General features: G+C 34.6%; 1 pseudogene; it reads left to right on the top strand.

The window, feature by feature from the left end:
- LOC148110052 (small ribosomal subunit protein uS10 pseudogene) overlaps positions 1 to 21,724 on the top strand; it is a 36,400-nt pseudogene extending 14,676 nt beyond the window's left edge.
- The last annotated feature ends 928 nt before the right edge of the window (positions 21,725 to 22,652 follow it).

Raw genomic sequence — 22,652 nt, 5'->3', positions numbered from 1 at the left:
AAATGATATTTAGCTAGTGCAAATGTTTATGTTGGAAAATGAAGGATCAGGAAAAAGAAAAAGTAATATGCCCTTTAGGTTTGGCTTAGAAAACAAATTATGTGAAATAACAAAAATATCTTCAGCAAAGATCACTGATGCTTTATAATCAGTTGATGTCAGTCAGCATGGCTATAGAGAGATGGAAAAGAAATCTAAGATAGTAGTCATTAAAATAAAGCTCTTATTAGTTGCCAATGTCTTTATCCACTTACTTTGTCACACATAGGCAAATAAAGGAGATTATGATTTGTTCTTTTAAAAAAGGTTTTAAGTGTGTGGTAACATTTTAGTGACACACTCTTCTGTAACGAATTTAATTAACTACAAGCCCTGGGTTTATTACTGATAATTATCCTACCATTGCTTGCAAAATATACCTGTGGCTAATTCCATTATACTTGTAAGGCAACAGCCCTCTTGAAGATCAATATTCCGTTTATATGTCTGATTTCTGCTGCTGGGTAGGCCTGATTAATTAAGCTTAGTGTCACATAATTTTATTTAATGGATTTAAAACAGGAAAACTTCAGGTCACAGAGAATAGACAGTGATTTCACAGTTCAAAGGTTAGCATTAATGCATTTCAGTTAATATACTAAAATTAGTAATAGCAAGTAGTCATCCCTTGTTAGGTAACTTTTTCACTCTTAACCATGTGAAAAGAAAATGTTCTCAATATATACGTTACTTCAATTGCTAGATCAGTGATTTCACAATGGAGACAATTATATATTTGTGTCTGAACTACTGAAAGAACTTGAACTTTCTCAATTATGTATTTTGTCATCGTTAGTTAAAAACAATCTATATGTGCATTGTATCCTACACCATGAGTTTCTTAAATAACACAGACGTCCTTTGAAATAATTAGGGTGAAGTCCAGACTGATTAATGAAATCTAAATTAAAATATTTAAGAAAGGATGTAGTTTCATTACTGTTTTATCTCATCACTGTCTCTAATGCTTTCAATTTAGCAGTTACAAAATACAAAACCATTCAAAAATACTTTTGAACTGCATGTAATGTTGCTAAGCCATTATGAGGATTTAAAATATTTTGTTCCTCAAGAAGTGGGCTTAGTAGTTTTTCATAGAATTTCGTGAAAATCATTAAATTGCATGGTGTACTTCCTTCATCAAATAGTAATGATAGCAATCAAAACTAAAACACTCAAATAATGCATATAGTATGTCAGGCACTTCATGAGCTTTACATATATTCCTTTATTTAATCCTCAGAGAAACCTTATGAGATAGGCAATATAGTCACACTCATTTTACAATTGAAGAAACGGAGGCACAGTAAGATTCAATAACTTCCCCAAGGTCATATAGCTAGTTAGTGGTAAGTTCAAGATGAAAATCCTTACTGCCTTGCTTTAGAGCTCATGTTTCATGTCTACACTTTCTTTCCCAAACATTTAGTAACATTTCTGGTAAATTTTAGATCCTGGGCAAGAACTGTCCTCCTGTTTTTATACTTTTTGCCCTGACTCCATTTGATATTTGATGCCCCTATAAATAACCAGTCAGGGAGCAGGTCATTTTTAAACTTTTCAGGAGGCGGGGGTACCCTGTAAATGTGAGTGGACCCACATACTAATTTGCGAGACAAATATGTGAATATATACATAAATAGGTCCTTTACACATTTTCATAAATTTAGTCTACAGGCTGCCTGAAGCTTACCTCACAGAGTCCAGTTTAACAACTCTTCCCTATGACCAACTCTGCTGGTCCTGTCTTTATTTAAAATTTTGATATTCTATCAATCATGGATGTCTTTGCATTAAATCTGATTTTTCGAAATGCATTAACACCTTTTCTTGATTATATAGGGTTTTTGTGTAGTTTTGTTTTACTTTGTTTTGGTGTGCAGCCCAGGAATAGGTGAATGAGGCACTGGTGCTCCAGCCTTACAGGCCAAACTTTGAAACAACAGATTTTATTTTGTCCAACAAAGGCAAGGAAAGCTGACTTCTAAGGTCCCTGGTTCTCTGTATATTACTGATCATGTGAATATAAACAGGTGAAGTTTATGGCCAATTTATCCTTAATACAGTAGACTAATAGCTCAATGATTAGTTATTCCTAAATTCCTCATCTTGATGTAATAAAAAAATATTAAAATAAAAAGGACCTATTTCATAAAATACTATTTTTATAAAATTTAAATATTTAAGATGGCAAGTGAGATTCTGTCATTACTAATGTATTTTCAGTTTCTGAAAAGAAAAATAAGTTCTTATGTAACATAATGATTTGGGATTACTCATATGTTTCAGAATACCACATGTTTAATGCTCATTAATGATTACCTATGATTAAAACCTATGAATGACTCATCATTTCCACTTGTACCACTCAACTATAAAATATTCTGTAACAAATCACTGGCATTGTTGCTGAGCCTTAACCCATAGACTTTTGTCCCTGATAAAATCTTAAAGCCCACATACTGGTACAAATTTTCTACCCAAAAATCCACGTACCATACCTAATGAGAGGTCATTAATCTATCAGTCTTTAATATAGGACTATGAATTATTTCATAAGCATTCTATGACAGCAATTTGAAAGAAGAAAACAAAATGAAATTAGAAGAAATTGTGGGGGCACACTAAATTATTAGCTGATGAGAGCCATCTAGTCTTGGCGAGGTATTACAGAAGGAGGTTCTAGAGAGAAAAGGGGACAGGTTAAGGGGTTTAAAACCTGAGGAGCACACACCTAAAAAAGACCTTGGGATAAACAAGGAGAAATATGCTATAATTGTTTCTAAACACTTAGGTTCAATGATTGTCATTAGTGTATGCATTCATTTTGTAATGTAACACTTATTTTTATAAAACAAGATTGCAATGGAATACCTTTGATAGTCAAATAAAGAAAAAAGACAGCATTGGGTATTTATGACTGCAGAATGTAAACTCAGGAATAATACTTGCTGAGCATGAGAGGATAGTGAAAACTTATGAGTAATCAGAGATTTCATTTAACTTGTACAAGCCACCAAAATATTAAATACCTGGAAACCAATATAACTTAGAAATGGATTATAAATCTCTAAGGCTTTGGCTTTGTTAGAACAGGTATATAATTTATACTCTTGGTTTACTGGGAATACTGACTTTTGTATACTCATTAACATTCCTATATTTACTATGAATACAAGCCTATTTTGAATGTATCCCTAATAGGACATGAATGTGAGATTGAGAACAAGAGGGAGGGAGGAAGGGAGCACAGAGCACAACCACCAGAATTTCTTCCTTTTTTACATATGATTTTCTGAAGAAATGTAATTGGCTTGATATTTATGCACTCATTCATTCATCAGATATTTATTGATTGTCAAATGATCTAAAATTTCTCTGCTTAGACTATTTGGGTTTGAACTCACATTATTGTTTTTCTGCTGAAACTGGTAAAGTTTTATTAAAAAGTTTCTGGTCACTTTACATAAAAAAACAAAATAAAATTATTTCACAATTGTAAAAAACATACAGAAAAGAATATTCTCTGTGGAAGTTGGTATAATTGTGTTTCACTTTGGTGAGAAAAATCTAGGAGGAATGATGGGTGCCACTTCTGGGTGGAAGTTCAAACAACTGACACGTGCTTCACATGATGTTTTCCCTCTGCCGCAAGACTGGTGGCAGGACTTCTCCCGTCTAAGTGTCAGAGTGAAGACATGAAGTCAGGGAGCAGGGCCACAGATGACACATGACAGGCATATTACATGAGGGAGAAATAAACTTTGGTTGTTGTAAACTACTGAGATGTGAGAGAAGTTTATTTGTGCTGCCACATAACTTAGACAAAAATAACATATTCATTCCTCTATATGTTAAAAAGTTTAACTTCTTTTTAGAGCTAAGAATATTCTAGAAAATTGGTTAATATTATCAAGTGATGGACAACTATTCTCTGAGACACTTTTCGTGATCTTGATCTTAATGTCATTTCCGACTGATTGAAAAAGGAATGCCACACTTACTCTCCATGAAATTGCTTCAAGATTGTTGGTCCTCTCAAACTGTACCACCTAGTCACCAATTACAAATATTACAGGATGTTCTTTTCATCTTGACAAGGAAATTTGGACAGAGGTAAAGATCATTAAAAGAGGAAAACAAAGTGGAATAGGAAAATGTAAAAAAGTGCTTCTCATGTGTTGATAACTTACTGTGACAAACTTTAGATAAATAAATTCTTATACATCCCTTGCTCCTAGAATCTTATGTAAACTTCATTCGCATTCATTTTTCTGACAAACCTACAAATACGGTTGCAAAACCCAACAAATATATATGTAAATGACAAACAAGAAGCTGAAATTTAACACAGTTGTCACTTAACAGGACCACCATATGTCTGAACATTCATTAGGTAGAAAAAACAGTGAGTGAGATTTTGCCTGACAGACAAATAGATCACATTATATCCTGAAGGACAACATTTAAATGAATTGGAATTATCTTTTCGAATGCACCAAAAGCAGTAAAACTCTCAGAAAGGTGGGAGTTTAGTTTGGAATCTACCACAATTTATGAATGATGATAGAAGTACTAAATAGAGGGTATAAATTTTGCAGAACCCCAATATTCTGAAAAATCTTGCTCCACTAAACTCAGATAACTTTTGAGAGAACAGTGATACTGGGGACTATTATGAACAGTTATCACACGTGTAAAATGACAAGTATTAAAAAAAAGATACTTATATATATATGAAATAGAATTACTAAAAAAATTAATCCAGAGAAGTAAAAAGGAATATTTTTAAGTGAAAAGTAGCATTTCAAAAATTCACACAAGGATTTCTGCACATTTCATCAAATGTGCATACCTGCTGGATTAAAAAAAGTATCCACCCTGTATAAATTACGAGTGATGCAGTTACTTTACTCGATATAGTGGATATACAAGGTTCAAAATTGCTGTTTTCTGATTTGTCAACTTTGAAACTAGTAAGAAGGACAGGAAAAACTTACTATTCTTATTGTTATATAACTTGAGAAAGCTAAATTATATCTTTTTTGACATTTTTATGTTTTCCTAACCTCAATATTTACACTGGTACTTAAAAATCTATATGAAAACATAATTTTGGAAAATATAAAGCTATTTAGGGGTTTGCAGAAAATGCTGGGATATATCACAGATCAGATAGCAATATATCACTTAAATTTTTTTGAAGTTATAATACCAATGAACTTGAAGCTATGACTCAAAGGTATTAAGTGGTAAGTGGCCTCTAAACTAAAGTTAAAAAACCATAACAAAACGGGTCCTGACAGGGCTGATTTAGGGTATTTCCCACAGCAGATCTCCATTTTCAATCTAACTAAAAATATGACCCACAAAAGTGGTGGATTCTTACTGCTATCTAACGTGATATCGCCAGCTGTATCTTTAAACTTTAAAGAGCATTTCAGGTCACTGCATGGATATGGACCCTGATAGACTGACTCTAGTAAGGTACTAAAAAAGAGAAAATTACAGGTAAATAATTGAGGGGGCAGTAAATTATAAGCCATTCTATTACCAGATACCCTTAAAGCTAACTTTGACATTGATGGAAAATGGAGGTTGAAGGATGACAGACATGTCATATTATCGGTATGAAAGTACATGCATTTCTTTATTAAATATATCAGATGTCTAAACCTTTCTGCCACATGTCAGAGCATGAAAAGGGAAGATTATAGCTGCTGTCTTTGTAGTCCATAATTTATTCTTTTCTTCCAGATGTACCTTTTTGATCATACAATTTATTGAAGCACTGGATAAATCACAAAATGTAGATTAAAAACCAAAAATATCTATTAAAATATACATTTGTCATATTAAAAAGTATAAAATTTAAAATACATAACTATTATACATTTTTTATCAATATACTTTGACAACTGAATTATTATAGCATTTATAGTATCTAAATCTATACTAATTCAATATCATTAAAAATGTATATGAATAAATACTAATTTATACTTAAATTATCTTCACCACTCTTTCAAGAACCAAATATATTGCCTTGTAAACACTTTGTTTTTAAACTCCCAATGTCAAAGTGTAATGTGATTTTTTAAAAATCTTTTTGAAAGGATTTTGTGCACCTCAAGCCAAACTACCTGAAGATGAAAAATACACTTTTCACCAAAATATCCTTTCCATTTTGTAAACACTAAAGGGGTGATGGAGAATAAAGGGTAATGGGTACATTTCATATACTGTTTTTATTAGATGGATACCATCTCCCAAGTAAAATCTGCCAGATTAGAGGTGCTCTAATACCTTAAATTATCTAGTAGCCTTGCCTCTCTAGACTTTGTTGTTGTGTGTTCCGTGGATAGATAAAAGGCACAACTGTGGAGCATAATTCAGTTAGTGGTACATTACCTCTATTACAAGTATATAAAATGACAATACACAGAATCCCCAAATTATCCCTTATTACCTCTTCTGAGACACAGCCATAGCAACAACTGCAAATACCTAGAAAGATTAACTGTATTTAAGTGCTCACTCAACTGGACTTCCAATTCTGTCCTGGGGGTTGTCATGTAAAAATCCCAGCAGATCCCGTGTTTAAGTGAAATGTTCTGTGATTTCACACCAGCTAAGGCTCAAATGGATACTTTCACTATAATGATAGAGATGGACCAGATTTTTCCTCCCTGCTGATTTGAAATTTTAAGAGCTACTAAATTCCTTTTTCTTTATGGTCCTATTTACCTCCCGTATGGGGGGGAAAAGCCTAATACAAACCAGCCATCAATAAAAAGCATGGAAGTTGACAAAAAAAAGATGATTTATGAGCTGCATTTTGCAAGATACGACAGTAATCGCTACGTTAGCTTCTGCTCAACTATAAATGATTGTAGGAAATGAGTGGGGGGGGTGCATGAGGAAAAGAAAAACTTTGAGTAGTGTAGAAATACGAATTAAATGTAGACCTTTAATTCTCCAGGCTTGCCGTCAACCGATTTCATAAAACAAACAAACCAACAAACTATACAAAACGTTCAGAAAGAATGAAACTCGGTCTGAGATTTATAAAGTGAAGAGCAGAGAGGCATTGGTGAGTATACGGGCATATTTAAACAAATATAGACTAAACGGAACAAAAATAATAATGCCATGTACGATTAAATATAACGCAAAACTCACATATGTAATAACTAGTATATAAATCAAAAAGGATTTCATCTGAAATTAAGTTCCTTGTATTTCAGGGGTGAGGATTAAATGACAAATGACTTCAGATTTTGAACATTATAAGGGGGCAAAGCTTAAATGGTACATTAACTTTGAAAATTTTGAACATTTAAAACAGATGAACATAAAGGAAGGGGGGAAAGAGAAAAAGGAGAGAGGGAAACAAACCATAAAGATACTCTAAATGATAGAGAAGAAACTGAGGGTAGATGAAGGGAGGTGTGCCAGGGATGGGATAGATGGGGAATGGGTATCACACTTGTGATGGGCACTGTGTGTTGTACGTACTTGATAAATCACTGAATTCTACTCCAGAAACCTATATTGCACTATACAAAATGTAAGGTTAAAAAAAAATCCTTAAAAAAATAATAAAATTAAATAAAATGTTGTATGGTAACCAATAAATGAATAGAATATATAACTCCTAATGTAGTTGAGGAAAACTATAGAATGTTAAAATTATTTAGCGTAAAAGAAGGCAGAAATAGAGAAAATAAATGCAAAGAAAGGCAGAGTATACAGGAAGCACATAAAAGTGATGAAGTAAATAAATCCAAATATTGTAAAAAATGAAAATGTTCTAGTTACAAAAAAATTTTGAAAGAATAAAATATACAAATTCAGTGGTATATAGTTTACCAAAATATATATTAAAACAAGAATAAAAAAAAGTAAAAGGAAAATGGTTGAAAAAGTTATGCCAAACAAAATTTACCAAAAGAAAGACTCAATATTGATAAGTATGCTTTACATTTTTCACTAGAAAATAAGGAGGATGCACTTGAATCTGGCCTGTTTTCACTTGGATCCACTCCTCACTCTCCCTGGCTGTGCCCAATGATACAGTGTTGTGGCTCTTGCAGGCTCCGTGTCACCTGATCAAAGGGTGGCATTAGCAGGAAGGGAAGAGGTGGGGCAGGGAGGGAAGTCAGAGGGTTGAAGCCCCTGTCTCTGTTCACCAGACTGTGTGTCCCCCAGTGGCCCTCTTTTCCTGTAGTTGAAGCTTTGGCTGGACAGATCCACCCTGGCTGCTGGACTCAAGTACCTCCCCCTCCTGCGTTCTTCCCCCAAGTCAAAGTATGATAGAGGCTTCCTCCTGTGGCTAATCCCTAGGCTGTCTCAACACCTCCTGTTTGGCCCCTCAACTCTCCTATGGAGGATAATTCTGGGTTTTAGATTCCCTCTGTTTGAACCATTTCTTGTGGTTTCTGTTTTCCTGACTGGACTTTGACTTCTAGGCATCACCATATGATGATGCTTATTTTTTTTTCCACCAGAAATGTGTAAGAATTCCAATCTGGTAAATACCTAATAGCGTAATTTCAAAAGATACAACACAAAATTGAGAGAATTACAAATAGAATTAGGTAACCATCATCACACCAGATTTTAACACACCCCAAGCAAAATTTCTTCTTATATACAACATTCTCCTAATCTTACTAGCTGTGAATTCCTATTTCTGAGCAAATTGTGTATAAAGCATCAATTGAAAAACAACTCTTGGGTGCACAATTTTCATTTGTGCTACCCATCCTCATTCTTTTAAACACATGTGGAATGCCTACTATGTGCTATCACTAGGCACCTGGGGGAGGTGGCATGAGGATGTCTAATTCAGTGAGAATTCGGTCAATCCACACCATTATGGGATAGAACAAATAAAGGTAGAGATGTGTAAAGTGCCATAGGAGGGAAATTGCCTATGAAGGAAATTAAAACTAGGACTTGAAGAATAAAAGGAATTTGTGAGGGGAAAAAGTAAAATATTCATCGATTCTTTTATTTATATATCCAAGCTTTCTCATACATTTAGCATGCTGGCCACAATTTCTGGTACTGAGTATATATAATTTAAAAATACAGTAGTTACCTTTATGGAGTTCATAGTCCACTGGGAAACCTGAGACAATTCAGGAAGGACCTGCTGTCCAGACTGCAGAAGGGAGAGCTAAGGAAAGCTTCCTAAAGGAGGGGATTGAAATATAAGGATTCTGAAAAATCAAGGGGAGTGTTTATCAGGAGAATGAGAATGGTGGCATTGGTAAACAAGGATGGGAAGTTTCAAGTGGTGAGAAAATACTCCTGCAAAGGAAAACATCTTTTTACTTTCCAGGAAGGAAAGAAGGAAGGGAGGGAGGGAGGGAGGGAGGGAGGGGGGGAGTGAGGGTGGGAGGAAAGAAGATCCCTCCTATATTCCACTACTCCAGCAAACTGGATCCCTATTTCTAAACTCAAGGTTGCCCAGTATGAAAGTTCTGTATCTGCAACACTAGGGTCATACTATTTTAAACATGGTGATATTCTCAAGAGGGGAGAGAACGATTGTACTTCATATTTGAACTCTGCAGTACAATCAGGGAGATATTCTTCCACTTTAACAAATATTTTTGGATTTTTGTGTGATTAGTATCCTTTAAAGTAAAATGGAAAGAAAGTAAATTTCCTAAGCCCAGAAATATCAGTTGTTATTTTAAGGCAACTTTGTTTACTGATGGTTCTAGAAGAAATTGTGAAGCAGAAAAAAAAAAAAAAAAGCAAAACAGAAACAAAAACAACTTTACTTCATTTAAGTAGAATTTTCTTCCTATTTAATTTTTCTCTCCTCAATTTTCCCTCAGGGCATCAAGTGTTTCTTCAGCTCCTCCACATTATCTGAGTCACTGTTTGGGAAATGATACAGAATATGCACTAACCCGAGGTATCAATCATTGACAGATTGCATATTAAAGCCTTTTCTTGTCTTAAAATGAAGGAGTTTTGTAAAATTTGCGGCAGTATTTTTGGTTGGTCTGGCATTCTATAAATCATACCAGGAAAGTGGGAAGGTATAAAGCCCTCTCCTGGGGCAAACTTTCCCACCAATAATCTTACCCTTTCCTGGAAATCTTAAAGGGGAAAGGACCCCCTTCCAATAAAACAGCCAAAAAACCTCTTGTCATAATTTTGTTCTCATTTGCTGTCTCCTTTTTCATGAATTTTGATGCTATCCAGAATCCTTAAGTAAATCAAAATATTGAGTCCTGAGTACCCTATAATCTCCATAGAAGTAGACTATAAATTGCAAAAGAGCCAAAAAAAAAAAAAGCATTATTCAAAAGTGGAACAGGGGACCTTGCAATTTCTGAAGAATATAAAATTTTAGAAATCAAGTCTATCCATTTGTACCACCAAGAATCAATGACCTAATTTGCTAATAAAGTTATCTACAACTGAGATGAATATTTGATTTTTGCAAAGTTACTTTTTTGGACTTTGCTTATTCTGTTCCACCTTAAAAACACAACTTTATGTGGCTGAACTAATCCCTTCTACAATTCACTTAAGATTTAAAAGAAGAAAGAAAGATATTAAGAAGTTATAGGTGTATTTTTATACATGTTCAGAGTTATCCTTGCATTTAAAATTCCACAGATGCCAGATTACTGGGAAAGAAAATCCAACATTACCAAAGCAGTAGCATTTATTATTTAAAGCAATACCTTTAAACATGCCCTCTAACTCCCAGACCTGCAAATATTACTCCCCAGAGAGAAATTATCACTCACACCTTTTATGAAGAGCTGTACCACTGTGCTACAGTGCATTTCCCTTATACTTCACAAGAAATAGTTTCACTCAAACAGTAAGCTTAAAATTATTTTGTAGTTTTCCCCAGAATCTTGACATTTCAAGTTTTTGAGACTCCTGTTTTTTTTAATCTGACCTTTTCTACCTAAATATCATATTTTTGCATTGAATTTTGATAACTCAATAATGTTTTTAAATGAAATTTTGTGCTTTCGACTTGAAAGTCTACAGAGCAACATGGCAAGAGCCAAGTTCCATTTTTTAATTTAAATTATTTCATGGCTTTGAGCAAACTTTAACCTTTAAAACGGCCTGGGTACAATTCTGATTAACATCTCCACTATTTAGCTTGGTGATTTAGTGGAGATAAACTCTTTCCCCTATAGCAGTGGTAAGTAAACTCTTTCTTATCTAAGCCAACTGAAAAAAAAAAATTTCCAGGCCACACGTCCTTTCATTCAATATGGAAACGTTATTATTGATTTCCATGATGCAGGGATAGAGAATCTGTCTAAGTGAATGTAGAGAATATCAAAAAGAAAACTGACCTTTTTATTAGACATAAAATATTAATTTATAGGAATATTTGTGATTTTCAGCATGAATGCTTATCCCCTACACTTGCATAGTACTTTAGAGTTCCCAGAGAATATTCGTATACCTTATATTACCAGAAAATAGTATGAATTAGGCATTATTATTTTGGATTAATAGAATCAGAGCCGTGAAATGTGTTGTCTATTCCTGCAGGAAAAATTAGCTCTGATTATAGCACTGGAATCACGTTTACATTACATGACATATTAACTCTGATATACCCTAGATAATCCACCACCAAAGAATAAGTCTTTTCTCATAAACGAAGAAAATGTTTTTAAGAACGTCTATGCTGTGTGACTAAAGAAAGCTGGGGTTTTTATTGGGTTCTAGTATCTAGCCACTAGCGAAAGGGCTCTGCTTTGTTCTCCAGGCCCTGCAATCACCTAGTTACTTGCTCCTTCAGCTTGTCATCAGTCTGTCCATAATTCTTCACTCCAAACACAGGAGCAGATTTCTCCCTTAATTCTACAAAACTCAGCTTAGTTCAAGCTGTAACTCTAAACCAAACTTTACTGAAAGCTTGGAAATAGCAGGAAGAAATTACAGCTCAGAAAAGAAAATGTTAGCACCAGACAGGGGCCATAAATTCTCCTGGATACCACAAAGGATGAGACTTTACAGGGTGAGTCTTTCTGGATCTCTCTTGCCTTATTGGCCATTCTCCTACTATCAGATGGCAAGGACCAGTTTTTCTCCCTCAAGAGCAATGTTTTGAACCTGACTTCTACTTTCATCTTCTCTAGATTGCTGCAATGATGGAGGAAAACGTTATTTTCTACTCTCCCACTCTTGCCCACCTCCAATAAAAACTTTAATAACTTTAGAAATGCAAATAATCCACAATAAAAACAAATTTTCAAACTATTGTGCAGAATAGTTTGGCTTGAATTACTCTGTACGAGTTTGCGATTTGGTTTTTCTTTTCCATAAGGAAAACACCCATTAATGCTTTTCATTAATTCCAAGAACAGTTTTTGCTAAAAAAAAAAAAAAAAAAAAAAAAAAAAAAATTAGAAATTATTGCTGACAAGGTTAAAATATTGTGTTGTGTTTTTCCCCCTTGTGGTAAAGACTGGCAGCTGATCACCAAACCCATTCCCTTTGTTTTGGCCACATTTAACCCAGCCTCTTTTGCAGTTAGGTGTGGCATTTAGCTGAAAGACTGGAAGAGTAAAAAAACACCACTTCTAGACCATACCCACAAAAATCTTTTATGCACCGTTATCCATGCTTTTCCTTTTTGCGGGTTCACGCTGAGGAACATGACAACCTTGAAAGCCACGTATTAAAGGTGGCAAAGCCACAGACAGCAGCCAGCTCTCTCCTATCACATACTGAAGGTGGCAAAGACACAGACAGCAGCGAGGTCTCTCAATCATCACTTGGAAGAGAACCTCCTATCAGGAGCAGGAGCACTGGACTATCTAGTAAAAACAATTCTCATGTGTTAAAGATGTATGTTTGTGGTTTTTTTTTTTTTTAACATCATATTTCCTTAACTATTGCATCTCTTTTCTATTGAAAAATCGGGTCATTTTTTCAAAAAATGTTTCATTGTTTTATGTTCTAGATTCTTTGGCAGAGAAGCAGGGGAAACGATGAAAGCAATCAAGGCCTCAGTCCTTCCTGAAGAGGGATCTCCCTCTTCTGGTTGTTGCAGGTTCTCTTTGCTGGGCTTTAGGACAGCCGGATGAGCTAGCATCAATGCTGTCAATTTACCTGCTTTGTGCCTATAACCCCTGACTTGAGATAAGTACTTACTGCTAACAGGAAACCATGATAGATTACAGATTTTAGCTCCCATACTTTTTGGGCTCTGGACGTTAAGGTAGATCTAACATCAAATCAAAGGACATTCTCGCCTATAATCCTCGGTTTCTTCCTCAAGTTCTGCCTCCTTTTCATGAGTCTGCTTCAGAAGATGTTTCCTTTCAGTTTTATTGCTTCTTAATTCCGAAAATCTGCATTTGACATTAGATCTCGGGCTTTTATTCAAAAGCAACATGTGCCCAAAAAACCTCATCCCTATTTCACTGTGATACCCTATTAAAGGAAGAAAAACAGTGCATCTTGCCCCAAACTGCATTACCTGAAATTGTAGAATAATGAAAATATAAAACCCCATCCCTCCATTTCTGGTAAAAGACAAGCATGCCCTGGTTAAGGTACAAAGATTTTATGAAGTGTTAACTAAAATAATGTAAAAGAGTCAAGGGGAAGGTAATGACTCTTACTAAATTTCAGTGCTAATTGAAATGAGCAGATTCTTAGTACTGAAAGAAAAAGGAAGAAAAACAGAGAAGAGTAAAGGCACATTGGCAAGAGGTTAGGGATTTCACCTAAATGGGCAAAGTGAGCAAAAACATCAAGGCTGGAGACTTGAGTCATACACCATTCTGCAAACGACAATTAAATTAAACTCTCTCGAGGTTTCATACTTCTTATTAACCCAAAGTCCATCAAAAGAAGTTCTAGTTGCTGTATTTTTTAACTAGTTACCCACTTCTTAACTCTTTAATAAACTTATGCAGATTATGTGAAAAGTCACAAATTCTGTAGAACACCGCAGTGGTTAAGAAATCATCTTTGTGGTCCTATAGATCTGTCTTTGAATCCAAACCCTGCTACTTAACAAAGGGCTGAAAATGTTACTTAATCCCACTAAGCTGCTGTTCTTCACAAGCAAAATGTATAAGACAGTATTTAACTCGTACAGTTACTATGATAATTAAATGAGTTGAAAGAAGGTAAATTATTTATTATAATTGTTGGTATGGGTAAATAATAAATGGCATTGTTATTCAGTGAATCCAATCTGTCTTTTTGCTCTTGACCTCTCAGAAACATTCAATAATAGTGAAAATCTTGAGACTGCCCCTGTTTTGGGCATCGTCAGTATATACATACTCCTGATTGGGTACCAGTGGTCTAAACAATAGGAAATACACTCTTTATTGTGACATTCAATATCTCCCTTGAGCCATACTTAGCTAGATTTTTCAATATTATTTTCAAAAAATACTCTTCATGAACTTTCATTCCAGTCCAACTAATTTTTTTTGATTCTTCAGATATAAGTCTCAAATTCTAGACTTTTTCATTTCTTCATTTTAGTTCTTCTGCTTGAAACTACTCTCTAAGCTATCATTGCTATATTTTCCATAACCTGAGGGGAATTCCTATACTTCCTTTAGAAGTCCAAATTTAGTTGTATCATAGAATAATGCCATGCTTTATTTATCACAATCATAAGTGATTGGATCATTACACAAATTGCTCCTTTTTTTTTTTAACTTCATGGAAATAACCATAACTTCTTGCCCACTAAGTAATCTTTTTATTGGAGGGATTATGAATATGCTTGGACTAGAACAACGTGATTTGCATTTTGTCTAAGCAAAAAATACCAGAATCCTGATATGGACTGTTGTTTTTGAACAGAGGTGAGACAAATTAATCCAGCAAGTGACATTTCCCATGACATGTTTCATGCCTAGCTTGTCATTGGTAATTGAAACAGAAGGTAGAGTGGTTTTAAACCTTCCTGATTGGATATCACTTTACTGTGGTTTGTCAATTTTTTGCTTCTCTTCCTGTTTCCAAACAGTTCATGGCTCAGATAAGAAACCAAAGTTTATTTGGAAAAATAGTGTGGATTAGTTATGGTAGCAGGAGTGATAGAACAAAGATAGAACCTGTGATAGTGGAACCTGCAATTTTTAGGGGCACTTTTAATCTTCTCCTTTTAACTTTATGAACTTTGGGCACATTTCCCAAAGACAAGGACAAGTTGTTTTATGTGCCTTTGGGTTTTATAAAGATTGCTATGAAATTATCAACTGCATGTTAATAAAACTTCAAAATACAACTTGCCAATATATGCATGATATCCAACAAATACAGACATTCACTAGAATATTTAATATGAATTTATAACCAGTATCTCTATTTCCTAGAATATTTCAGGTTAAATATTATTCATTTCCACTGAAATATCCTATTAGCTTTTTTTTTTTTTTCATTTTTACTCTTTCCACACATTTGTTTTATCCAAATGAGCACTGTGTGTGTGATGGAAAGAGATAAATTCTCTTGAGGGCTTATGTAAGTTCAGGTCTTCTGAGAAGCAGATTTCAACATGGAAAAAAAAAAAAAAAAAGAAAGCACTCAAAAGATTTATTAAGGAAAATGCCTGCAAGGGTGAATTAAAAGGGCAAGAGGGGAGGTGGTACTGAGAAAGCTATCCCACTGCAAGTAGCACTGACCTTAGTGAAAGAGAGGGAAGGAAAGAAATTTGTGGGGGGAATTTTAGACTATAGTACAGTTGTAGCATGCAGCAAGGCTGTTGGAGAACCTTGAAGGCAACACTCTCCATCAGAGGAGTCCTGTACCTCCCAGAAATGAGCTGCCTTAGTGTGTCCATGGCATGCTTAGTCATCAGCATGAGGAGAGTGTCTCAGCTCGAAGATGTAGATGGATGAAGCCCATCACCCTGGGCTTCAGTCAGTTATGCTCTTTGATGTCAAAGATCTGAGGGAACATTTTATGGCAGCCACAGAACTCAAATTCAAACTCTTCAGTTAAAGAAGAAAATAGGAAATTATACATAAACTTCCTCTTAAGTGAGCAGGTTATGTGGAAGCATTGTCTCATTATTTGGACATTGTTGTTTGTGATGTTTATACTTTTACTGTTGTTTATGAGAACATCCCATTAGTTTTTCCACAGGGGAAAAACAGTAAAGTGCTTAAAATGAATGGATTCTTTATGCCTATCTTTGAGGGCAACCAAGGAAAGGTGTGGGCAATCATAACAAACCACAGCAACTTCTGGAAGAAGAAATTCAAAAGATAGAGTGAAAGGTGTCTCCTTTAAAGTAGTAATGACACAAAGTTGAGCCCTTAAATTCTGTTACAACAGAAGAGGGATAAGAACATAGCCTATATAGTACAAAATACTATATATATATATATATATATATATATATATATATATATATACACACACACACACACACACACACACACATACACACACAGTTTGGAATCTACTCACTTTTAAATACTACAAGGTGCAATTTTTGGTTCTAATTTGTAATTTTAAATTAAAATTTAGTGAGCTAATGACAAATGAATACACTTTAAGGATTTTTCTATACATTTCCTCTGTTAGTTTACGTGTAGAATTTCCAAGGGAAGCTAAGAGATACAGTTAGTAAGATGTGGCCAATGAGAAAACAGTCATAATGGTATTCAGAAGATACATGATTATATTCTCACCAAATGTAGTCATGAATTGTGTCAGTGACAAAGAGAAGCTGTTGTTCCTACTAGAAGAGATGAAAGGCACTTGCAAATGCCTTACCCTCTTTTGGGTTCTTCATATCACAATAAATATGCCCATAGATACTTGATATAGTTAGCATTTAGAGATATTTTTCTTCTCCATATTTGCTACTTTCAAGGGGAAATATTTTAGTTCAAAAACTGTCATTTTCCTATATATAGTTAATAATAACTAAAATTTACCAAGACTTAGGCAGGTATCAGCATATCCAAATCACTTAATATTCATTTTCTGGTTAAATACTTAAAATACTCTATTATTTTGTCCTTTTTTGGGTTGAGGAGTCTGAAATAGGAAGTTTGTCTGATATCTTGCCTAAGATCCTGTTAGTAGGAACAAAATAATCTATCTAGAGCCTATATCCTCAAACACTTGCTTTACTGTCTCCCTTGTGGCTGCTGAGAGAATGACCCCTACAGAGAGGGCATCTCATGGATTAAATCAGGCAATCAGCGACTACACAACTGACTATTAAGAATTTTTTTAGAGGAGACTCCTGAATTTGGTAAGAAGCTATATAATTTGGATTTAAAGCTTTTAAGATTTTAAGTTTTAAAATTTACTCCATTCAGTAACATACTACCACTAAGGACCAAAAATAAATAAATAAATAAATAAATAAATAAATAAATAAACAAACAAATAAATAAATAAAATAAAATAAAATAAAATAAAATAAAGTTTGGTTTAAATTAAAAGTATACACTTATCATATGGTTTCATTCATTTATGGAACATAAGAAGTAGGAAGATCGGTAGGAGAAGAAAGGGAAGAAGAAAGGGGAGGGTAAACAGAAGGCGGAATGAACCATGAGAGACTATGGACTCTGGGAAACAAACTGAGGGCGTCAGAGGGGAGGGGGGTGGGGGAATGAGATAGGCTGGTGATGGGTATTAAGAAGGGCACATATTGCATGGTGCACTGGGTGTTATACAGAAGTAATGAATCATGGAACTTTACATCAAAAACTGGGGGTGTACTGTATGGTGACATAATATAATAAAGAATATTATTAAAAATATAAAAAATAGTATGGAAAAAAAAGTACACACGTTTTATCAATGGTATTATTGCTGGGGAGCCTGGGTTGCTCAGTCAGTTAGGTGTCTGACTCTTGGTTTCAGCTCAGATCATGATCTCGGGGTCGTGAGATCAACCCCCACATCAGCTTCTTGCTCAGTGAGGAGTCTGCTTGAGATTCTCTCTCTCTCTCCCTCTGTCCCTTCCCCTCCACTGCGTGCACACACACTCTCTCTCTCTCTAAAATCAGGCAATCAATTCATTAATGTTATTATTGCTTAATCAATGCTATTTAGAAGTGTTAGTCATATTTTTGAAAACATGTAAAAGTCTTTGGCTGCAGGACTATTCAAATGGCCAAAATCCAGAAAACTGACAACACGAAAAGCTGACCAGGATGTGGAGCAATAGGAACTCTCATTCATTGCTGCTGAGAATGCAAAATAGTACAGACACTTAGAAGGACAGTTTGATGGTTTCTTACAAAATAAACATGCTCTTACCAAATGATCCAGTAATTATACTCCTTGGAATTTAGCCAAAGGAGTTGGAAACATGTCCACACAAAAACCTGCATGCCAATGGTTACAGCTTCTTTATTCATAACTGCCAAAACTTGGAAGCAACCAAGATGTCTTTCAATAGGTGAATGGATAAATAAACTGGTACCTTAGAAAGGGAAATTTTACTTAGCACTAAAAAGAAATGACCTATAAAGCCATGAAAAGACATGGAGGAAACTTACATGTATATAACTAAGTCAAAAGCCAACCTTAAAAGGCTACCTAGTGTATGATTCCAACTATACGGCATTCTCAAAAAGGCAAAACTATGGAAACAGTAACAAGATCGGTGGTTTCCAGGTATTGGAGTGGGGAGGATAAATAGGTAGAGCATACAGGATTTTTAGGGCAGTGAAAATGCTCTGTATTATAATGATAGATACATGTCATTATACATTCATCCAGACCTATAGACTGTACAATACCAGTAGAGAACCCTAAGGTAAATTTGGACTTCAGGTGATTATGATGGGTCAATGTCAGTTCATCATTTGTAACAAATGCATCACTCTGATGGGGGTTGTTGATAATGAGGGAAGATATGCCTGTGTAGGGGCAGGAGGCATAGAGAAAATCTCTGTACCTTCCTTTCAGTTTTACTGTAAATATGAAACTGTTGTAAAAAAAATTAAGTAAAAAAAAAAAAAAAAAAAAAAACGCCTTTGGAAATACTGACTTTCATGTACTACAGAGGAAGAGCTTTTTCTCTTGTCTCCCCTTTGTTTTGCAGAATCTCCATTTATCTCTCAGCTTTCTCCTAATTACTAGAGTTCCTCTTCCTGTCAGATGCAGTTTCTCACCCTACACCCATCACATATACACTAGTCTGGTCCTTCCTTCCTACCAGGCTATAATGCCAGTTAATTAGAATGTGGATCTGATGTGCTAAGACATAAGCGGGAAATAGAGAAGAGACATGAGAAAGAAAGAAGGGGAAAAAAAAGAAATACATAACTATTTTGGAATACTACTGCTGCCTGTTACCAACTCTGAGCTTTGAGGTAAAATGAATATGTAAAGGACTCGGCTTGAATTTCTCCATTCTTCTTACTGTTAATAAATCTCTTTATACATTTTCTCTAATTGCAGCCCTCGATAACCTTGAGCAGCAACAATCAGAATAGCAACAGAAGTGAGAAAAGGGAAAATCTCTTCCAACCACAGCTCCTTAATTTCCCAGGATCCACATTCTGTTCCCTACCATTCGTTTTAATATTTTTTTTTCTTTTAGATACTTAATCTGTTAAATAGAAACTTATGAACTTATCTGAGATCCTAATGACCATATTTTTAAATACTAAATATACTTTAATCTCCAAATTATGAGCAGCATTTTTAAATACAACCAATTTCCAAGTTGAAAACAGAATGCAGCTAAATTACACACTTACACACACACACACACACACACACACACACACACACATTCAGGCATATTTTTTTCTGGTTCAGCTGTATCTTACTTATGTGGTATAATCTAGTCCAGTATCTTGCATCTAAGGTCCTCTGATCCTGATATCCTGGTAGAAAAATGGAGCATGAATTTGAAGATAAAGAAAAGATCACTGGTTTTAAATCTATATTACTTAAAGGACTCATCTACCACTGATAAGAAATCACAATTTGAAAGTTGCTTATGTTTGTATCTTCTTGTCTTTTGTTCCAAGAAAAAAAATGTAGGAAAGTTATAGGGGAAAAGTTACAGAATACACTACAGAAGGATTATGTGGTGAGATTTCATAAGTAGAAATTCTTGCTGGACATGAGAAAACATACCCATGAGGAAGAACTCATCTCCCACTAAAAGATACCTCCCCACCCATTAGAACCACAACATGGGCACTGCTCTCACTTTAAGAAAGAACCTAGTCATTTGGTTGGGAAATTTTCCACACATTTGGCAAGAAATAGGAAAAGGATACAACTGAGGGTTTGTTCTCAAGTAAATTGCTAGTGAATGGCAGATTATTTTGCTGAGTGAAGTTTTTCTCTCCAATATTTGATTCTCACAGAAATAACCCAAGTTAAAGAAACCAAAGTAGAAATGTTTTAAAGGATTATATACTATTTGAGCTACGAAAAAATAGAGCCATCAACTCCTACTTAACAGGTAAGAAAATTGACATCCAAAGACATTCATTAATTTATCCATGTTTTCTAATTTGTTTCTAATTATTACAAATCTGAATGCCTAAAAGAAAATGTAATACATTGACTTCATAAAAATTAAAAACTCTGCAGCACACAAATACAAAATAATAATAAAAGTTAAAAGATAAATGACAAACAAGACAAATATTGACAACTTATAAAAAAAAGAATGCTTTTCTTTCCACAGAAAGAAGAGGTTCAAACCAATTGTAGAGGGATGAACAATCCTATGGAAATGAAGCATAGAACATGAACACACAGCTATAAGGAGAACACCATTACAAAAAACTATTCATTTATTATTAAATAAATGCAAATAAAAATAAAAAGAAATACCTCTGCTAATCTATAAACTATGATGGAATATGGAATATGTTTAAATGTTTGATAGCACCCATAGTTAAGGGATTGTGAGGAAACACAATCAGTGGTATACCAGAGACAGCTTTCCCAACTCGTGAGAGCTGATTTGGTTCATTTTTGCACAATTCATTAACTTCAGTAACATCATGTAGGTTGTTTGAAATTGATGTTGGCTGGAGGACTTTTACCGTGGAGTTTGTCAATCGCTATCAAGAAAGGTTTTTGTTTTTTTGTTTTTTGTTTTTGTAGTTTGTTTTTAAGCCGGAGAAGCAATTATTAAGCATTTATCAGCATACCACTATGTATACTCACACTTTAAAATGAGAATTTAACTCTTTGAGGAAGACCCAGTGTCAGCCACAGTGGAGCTCTGGATGCCCTGCTCCTGACTCAGGGCTGTCCACTCTGGGGGAGGAACAAGTCGGTAAGGAAACCACGCCACAGCCAGGCCTCTTAAAGACTCTGGGAAGACACCTGTGGAACCAGAGGCTGCGATTCACCGAATGAGAATTCCTCTAACCAAATGCAAGATAAATCTGTGGAGAAGGAATGTGCTTACTTGATCAGAGGCACAAAGGAAAAGAATCTTAAAGTGAAAGGACAGTTCAGATACCTACCAAGACTCAGAATCACTACAAGAAAAACTTGCAGTGATGGTTCTAAGACTTGGGATCATTCTCAGAAGAGGATCCACAAGCAACTCACTGATCTGCACAGTCCTTCTGAGATTATTAAGCAGATTATTTGCATCAGTATTGCTCCAGGACTCAAGATTAAAGTCACCATTGCAGATGCTTTGATCATCCTTTTTAATAAATTGATTATCAGTTGTAAATAAATGAGAATTTAATTGATACACTTCCTCACAAGAGTGCTTTACATAAATCTATAATAAAATTTTGAATGTGTACATATTAACTCAGCCATTTCTCTAAGCTTATCCTTAAACTGTATTTATACAGGTGTGTAAATGTCTATGAAAAAAAAAAAAAAAAGATGACCATGTTATCATTTTTTAAAAAACAAATGGAAACACTCTAAATGTGCAGTGAATGAAAGCAACAGAAAATACTATGGACATGTAAACAAAGGGAAAATTTTCCATTCATTTAAAAATAATAAGGAATTTTCATGTATAATGATATATAAATATCATGTACTAAATATCATTTACAATGAAAAATAAAACAGGCTATCAAATAGACACAGTATGATTTCTTTGTGTTAATAAAATTGTATAACCAAGGGGCGCCTGGGTAGCACAGTCATTAAGTGTCTGCCTTCGGCTCAGGGAGTGATCCCGGAGTTATGGGATCGAGCCCCACATCGGGCTTCTCCGCTGGGAGCCTGCTTCTTCCTCTCCCACTCCCCCTGCTTGTGTTCCCTCTCTCGCTGGCTGTCTCTGTCAAATAAATTAAAAAAAAAATTTTGCTTATAAAAAAATTGTATAACCAAAAATAAATAATAAGGACATCTGAAAGGGTAAAAAAAATGCTAGTTTATGCTATTGCCTTTAGAGAGTGGGACTATATGATATGTCAGGAGGAAAAAAAATACATATATATATACACACAGACACATAGTTTCCCTTCTAATACACAGAATTTTATATGCACACACATATATGATATAAAATTTTATACATATATATTTTTATATATATTATTCTTTATAAATTATCCTGATTTAAATGTTTAATTTCATTAGGCATCATTTTTAAAGGGGAAATACTGCTTTAAATAAAATTAATAAGCAAAATAGTGACC

This window comes from Ursus americanus, chromosome 5 (genome assembly GCF_024610735.1).
Source record: "Ursus americanus isolate L20-20 chromosome 5, mUrsAme1.1.p, whole genome shotgun sequence".
Lineage (NCBI taxonomy): Eukaryota > Metazoa > Chordata > Mammalia > Carnivora > Ursidae > Ursus > Ursus americanus.
The sequence above is the reverse complement of the archived record's forward strand: the minus strand, read 5'-3'. Positions and strand labels throughout refer to the sequence as shown.